Source organism: Myxocyprinus asiaticus, chromosome 40, assembly GCF_019703515.2.
Source record: "Myxocyprinus asiaticus isolate MX2 ecotype Aquarium Trade chromosome 40, UBuf_Myxa_2, whole genome shotgun sequence".
NCBI lineage: Eukaryota > Metazoa > Chordata > Actinopteri > Cypriniformes > Catostomidae > Myxocyprinus > Myxocyprinus asiaticus.
Genome location: NC_059383.1, coordinates 40663801 through 40671300, shown reverse-complemented (window position 1 = coordinate 40671300; position 7500 = coordinate 40663801). Strand labels below are relative to the sequence as shown.

The 7500-nt window shown below is 41.5% G+C and overlaps 1 protein-coding gene across 3 annotated transcripts in view; it reads left to right on the top strand.

The window, feature by feature from the left end:
• Positions 1 to 7500, top strand: part of LOC127430875 (LHFPL tetraspan subfamily member 2a protein-like) — a 54450-nt gene that overhangs the window by 45225 nt on the left and 1725 nt on the right. The window lies entirely within an intron of this gene.

The window sequence follows — 7500 nt, the reverse complement described above, 5'->3', positions numbered from 1 at the left end:
CTCGTGCATTTTATTCAAAGACACTTGAAGACGTGCGATAGCTCTGTGAATCACAAAAGACTGTTTGATAAGTAAATATATAAAATGCACTCGCAGCACCAGCACGTTAGTGAATGACGCTGCTCTGTTGACACACACACACACACACACTTGCGGCTATTTTTATCCTTCACGCGGTGTGCAATATAAGAGCGCAACTCACCAACAACATCTCCGATGTAGATGCTCAATAGTTCGGTTCACTTATAATATGATGTGACGCGGAGGAGGGCGTGGCCGGGCCGTGATGGAGCACGGGCGCCACTGAATCAGCTGATCAGCAAGAGAGCGAGTTAAAGAGAGAGAGAGACGCACGCCGCCGTGTTGCATGTGTGTCTGTTGGTTTATGTTTTATGTTGTTTTAAGTTCATTTATATCATTAGACCTTTATGTCGACTGTTCAGCCAGTTCCCGCCTCCCCCTTGCCCGTCCTTGAACTGTTACATATGAATTTAGAACGGCACCGGAGGAGCATTTCACCAGAATCTGAATAAGAAGCGAATTAAACTACTGTGAACTTTCCTACAAACAGACACATACAGGACTTCCTGGAGAGTACAGAATGTCAAAATAAAAGCTTATCCCTTTCGCAATTTCCAGTTTTCCACATACATGTAACAAAATTTAGCGAGGTTTATGCTTAAAACAAGAAAACAGTACTTGCCAAAGGAGTGAGAAAAATAAACTCACTGTACGTTCCCTGAAAACAAGTCTTAATGTCTTATGCAACTGTACTACAAGGAAATGTATGTTGTTTTAGGAATGTTTAAATGTGGAAAAGCTCCTTAAACTTGAGTGAAAATGGCAGTGGATTAAGAAAGTCAACAGAGAGACATCTGTGTGATTCATTTCGAGTCATTTAGTGTTTTCCGGGAGTCTGACTGTATAAACCATAGCATCATTCATTCATACATGTTATGATAAGAAGAGTTCAGCTGCTTAAAGATGTTAAACAGCAGAGAACTGCTGAACAGTCTGAGGACACGTCTTCAAAATCTAATTTAAAACAGGAAATAAACATACAAAAGGATTCTGCACTATTTTTAGGTGACTGAACAAGTAAATAAATTGCTGTCGTTGATCACGCGAACTCTGTACAGATGGTCAGATTTTCACAAGATGCTCTCAAATCATGCTGGAGAACATGATCATCAGGGGTTGTTCATTAAAGCAACATACTAAAGCAATGTTCATTTTTTAATTCATTTTCACTCAGATTGTCATGATAATTAGTGGTCAGCCATTATACTCTATCGCCATTGCTGATAAATCGATACAATTCACATAATCTCTCCTTAAATCTTTCCGTTTGGCTGAATAGTTTTGGAATCGCTTGGATCTGTAGGAGCCGTCTGAGATGTGTAAACGACCAACCACAGTTTGTGGATCCACACAAGAGATGCGCCTCAACTCAGTAATTGTTTTTGGATAAACGAGAAGAGAGATTGAACTGAACACATTAATTAAAGGGATAGTTCACCCAAAAATGAAAATTCTCTCATTATTTACTCAACTTAATGCTGTCTCAAACTTGTATGACTTTCTTTCTTGGAGTCATATGGATTATCTTAATGATGCCTTTATACCCATTGACATGCACACCTCATATCTCCATTAAAATATCATCATTTGTGTTCAGCAGAAGAACGAAAGTTAGATGAGTTTGAGACAACACAAAGGTGAGTAAATAATGAGAGAATGATCATTTTTGGGTAAACTATTGCTTTAACACTGAACTTTGTGTGTGTGTGTGTGTGTGTGTAGCAACATGTGGAAAGAATTTATGACCTACTTTTCATTTCCTCATACCAGAGAGAGAGACTGTTTTTCATCTACTAACACACACTCTCACACACACTCTCACACACACTCACACACACACACACACACACACTCACTCACTCACACACTCTCACACACACACACACACACACACTCACACACACACACACACACACACACACACACACACACACTCACTCACTCACACACACACACACTCTCACACACACACACACACACTCACACGCATACACTCACATGCACACACACACACACTCTCACACACTCACACACACACACTCTCACACACACTCACACACACTCACACACACACACACACACACACACACTCACTCACTCACACACTCTCACACACACACACACACACACTCACACACTCACACACACACACACACACACACTCACTCACACACTCACACACACTCTCACACACACACACACACACACTCACACGCATACACTCACATGCACACACACACACACTCTCACACACTCACACACACACACACTCACACTCACACACACTCACACACATTCACACACACACACTCAGACACACAGACTCTCACACACACACACACTCTCACACACATTCACTCATACACACTATCACACACACTCTCACACACACTCACACGTGCGCACACACACTCACACACACGCATACACACACTCACAAGCGCACACGCACTCACATGCACACACACACACACTCACATTCACACGCATACACACACTCACATGCACGCACACACTCTCACACACACACACACACACTCTCACACACACATATACACACACACACTCACATGCACACACACACAGACACACACACACACACACTCTCACACACACACTCTCTCACTCACACTCACACACACACACTCTCACACACACACACTCACTCACACACACACACTCACACGTGCACACACACTCACACGCACATACACACTCACGCACACACACACACACGCACACTCTCACACACACACAGACACACACACACTCTCACACACACACTCACACACACACAAACACACTCACACGTGCACACACACTCACATGCACACACACACACACTCTCACACACAGACACACACACACACTCACACGCACACACACACTCACGCACACACACACACACACGCACTCTCACACACACACTCACACACACACAGACACACACACACTCACACTCACACACACACAGACACACACACACTCACACTCACACACACAAACACACTCACACGTGCACACACTCACACACTCTCACACACACACTCTCACACTCACACACACAGACACACACACACACACACACTCACACATGCACACGCACACACACACTAGATTGATTGTGCTGCAGTGGTCAGTGTGTATTATATCAGATCTTCACCTCATTGACAACCTGAAGGCCAAAGTATACTTGGGTTTTCTGCGTACATCTCACGGTACATATCACGCACTGTGCACGTGATGCTAATTTCGTCATCAGCACATTATGCGCAGACAGTCTGCGTCTGTACACACGCATCTGGTATTAACTGCACTTTGTATCATAAGGCAGTTGTACTGTCAATATGAAGAGTACACTTTGAAATAGGGCTGCACGGTTAATTGAAATAAAATAAAAATCGCGATATGAACTCTATATGACTTTCTTTCTTTTTCTGAACACAAAGGGAGAAATTGTGAATAAATGTTGTGCTCAGTGATGTCATACAGTGGCAGTTTATTGTGACCACCTCTTCAAGCTTCAAAAGAACACAAAAGTATAATTCAGAAGTCTAATAAATTATTCATGAGACTGCAAGTTCAAGCAGCCCCTGCTCAGAGATGGTGCGTTCAATCGACAGCTCGTTTTGTTTATCTAAAAACAGGTCCGCAACAGTGATATTAACAATAGAACACAACACAGCTGCACACAAACCAGAGAATCAAATTTACTAAATACATCTGATGAGTTTGTAGTCATAGATGCATTTCTATGCCCAGCCAAGTCTATACTCAGTCAAACTGAGAGAGATAGAGGAAGCGGGAATGTCTGTCACCTCTTCTCTATTCTGAACCGGTGTGTTTGTGACAGACCTCCGATTGAAGACATCAATACATCAGCGAAAACATTCAGTAGGTGTAACATTCTCGGCCAAAATCAAGTAGTTTTTATCCGACTCATAAGATGCTGGCTTCAATATACCGCTATGAGAAAGTTTTTGGACTGGTGCCAGTTCACAGCGGGCGGAGTTACCGGCACGATGCCAAAAATAGAAACCAAGCGATCGACTGTCACTCGTCATGGCTGGTTAGCACCAAAACTCTGATTAACATATACCTGAAAATATACCTTTTATCAAGTGTAGTTGGCCGTCAGGTTAGGACACAGTGTGACTGTAGCTGCCTTCATATAACACATTAGATTTCAGTTTGTTTCTCATCAAATCTTATCGTATGCTTTCATAACAATCATGAGTCTCATGAATAATTTATTAGACTTATGAATTATACTTTTGTGTTCTTTTGAAGCTTGAAGAGATGGTCACCATAAACTGCCATTGTATGACATCACTGAGCACAACATTATTTCACAATTACTCCATTTGTGTTCAGAAAAAGAAATAAAATAAAATGGGGTTATAACAACCCTGTTATCCATCTGTTGTCGCAGCTGGATACTTACGTGACGGCAAATGGAAGGGTGGTAATATAAAACAAAAATGGTCAGTCTCTTCCTGAGTAAGTGGGCAGATCTTGGCTTTAATAAGCGCTGACGTGGATCAGACTTTACACTGATAGTCAGATGTCTGGAAACACAAGGGATTAACGGAGAGGAAATGAAGTCTGTGAGAGATTTATTCACACAAACTCTAACACACAATGAGGAACAGATCATCCACAATCCTGCTGCTCGTGTGTCTGAAACATTAAAGACTTCAGAGGGTCAACACACACACATTCAACAGGAAGTGGCCTCCGTCTGTCTACAGAGATACAGGAAGGGATCAGAAACAAGAGTTTAAAGCGGTGTTTACTAAAGCTCAAGTTTATTTTCAGTCAGTTTTTTATCTTTTAAATGTAATCAATATTTCATCATGTCATATTCATTCATTTTACTCTGACTAAAATGGCATATAATTTTAGCCGGGGAAAAAACAACATGTTTTAGTTTATATTAATGTGCAAAATGACAAAAACATGTGGGTCATTGACAAATAAGGTTGTCTGAGATGATACAAATAAATCTAGTTTAAAACGTGTCAAGTTCATAGACATGTAATCTTTGAGTTCATGTTGTTTTTACAAATTGTTTGAAAAACATTTATAAAAAATATTTAATGACTTCAAAAATGTCATGTGGTGCAACCATCAAGTAAAAGGTCTTAAAATAGTTTCCTTGCACCTTGAATACATGAGAGTGAACAAAACTTCATCATTCATTTCAAAAATGTTTTCAAACATGTTTCAAGGTGAAAAATATTTTTTACAAATATCATGAATTTTTAAGAAAAGAATATCTTACCACACCTGGAGTCGCGAGTTCGAATCCAGGGTGTGCTGAGTGACTCCAGCCAGGTCTCCTAAGCAACCAAATTGGCCCGGTTGCTAGGGAGGGTAGAGTCACATGGGGTAACCTCCTCGTGGTCGCTATAATGTGGTTCTCGCTCTCGGTGGGGTGTGTGGTGAGTTGTGTGTGGATGCCGCGGAGAATAGCGTGAAGCCTCTACACGCGCTACGTCTCCGCGGTAACGCGCTCAACAAGCCACGTGATAAGATGCGCGGATTGACGGTCTCAGACGCGGAGGCAACTGAGATTTAGTCCTCCGCCACCCAGATTGAGGCGAGTCACTACGCCACCACGAGGACTTAGAGCACATTGGGAATTGGGCATTCCAAATTGAAAAAAAAAATTAATAAAATATGACAAAATAATGATTTGTTTTTAAGTCTTCACACAGTCTTGTGTGTCTAAAGAGATCGTCTCTGTTTTATGATTTTTGTCACATGACAACAATATTTCGACCTATGTGTTGGTTACACCACATGACTTTGATTTGGTGGACAAAAGATTTTCAAATATTAATCATATTTTAAAATAAAATAGTTTCACTGCATTTTTTTAAAAAGAAATAACTCGTCAACATTTGATTTTCAAGAATTAAAAAATATCAAAATGACTTTGAACTAATTGAAAACATGTTCATCATAGAAGAGATGTATTCAAGTAATAGTTTTGTGTGAATTGCATTTTTGTTTTTTGGATTTTCACATTTGAAATTCCCAATGCGCTCTAAAGGTGCTTTCACACTGGCAGTTTAGTTCGAAACAGCACGGTTCGCATGAAAAATTGGTAATGTGAAAGCTGTCATGCGGACCCGAGACTACCTGTAGGAGGTGGTCTGAGTTCGGTTGCAATGGAACTGTAGCGCGATTCGCGTGAATGTGAAAGCAACTCGGACTCGTGTGCGCGCTCGTTCAGGAAGTAAAGTAACCTGCGCATGCGTTTTAGCCGATGACGACATCATTAGTTTCGACTAATAAATATAGGGTATAATAGGAGATGACAGTGGCGATAACTTCACCTTGGACACGAGCGTGAATAAGCGTGCAGTGTAAACAAAGATGCAAATGAATTTCTTGCAATCAGCTGTCTCCTCAAAAAACGCCGTTTGCGAGCAGCAGCAATCCGACTTCCCCTGGACATCTGATGAGTTACACCATGAAGCGCACATATACGCAGTTGTCGTTCACTCTGCTGTGCATAATGGCACCAAAATAACAAAAAAACAAAAAGTATGATGAGTCGCGTTGTGTTCTCCATGCGTGTTTGTGATGACGTAAGATGAATGCAAATGGACCGGGGTTCGATAGAATCAAGTGAGTGTGAAACCAGACCAGCGCTGCAGGGGGCACCGGGAACAATCACACTCGGAATCGGACCGCAACAAACGTGCCCAGTGTGAAAGCCCCCTAAGTCCTCGTGGTGGCGTAGTGACTCAATCCGGGTGGCAGAGGATGAATCTCAGTTGCCTCCGCGTCTGAGACCGTCAATCCGCGCATCTTATCACGTGACTTGTTGAGCGCGTTACCGCGGAGATGTAGCGTGTGTGGAGGCTCCACGTTATTCTCCGCGGCATCCACACACAACTCACCACACGCCCCACCGAGAGCGAGAACCACATTATAGCGACCGCGAGGAGGTTACCCCATGTGACTCTACCCTCCCTAGCAACCGGGCCAATTTGGTTGCTTAGGAGACCTGGCTGGAGTCACTCAGCACACCCTGGATTCAAACTCGCGACTCCAGGTGTGATAGTCAGCGTCAGTACTCACTGAGATACCCAGACCCCATATTTGTAATTTTTGAATCATTTATTAGATATGGACATAAAAATTAGCGTCATGTCATTGACCCACATCAAACTACACTCAAAAAATATTTTAGCCTATTTTATATATTTACGCATTTCAATTTCATAACAAAATTCCATCAAATTGATTGGGTAGTGTTTAAAAATAAATTAATAAAACTTAATATATTTCATTTTTATTTTATTTTTATTTTTTTAACGATTACTCAATTCAATCTGATGGAATTTTATGAAATTGAAATGCGTAAATCTTTATTTATTTATTTTATTTTTTTGAGTGTGTGAC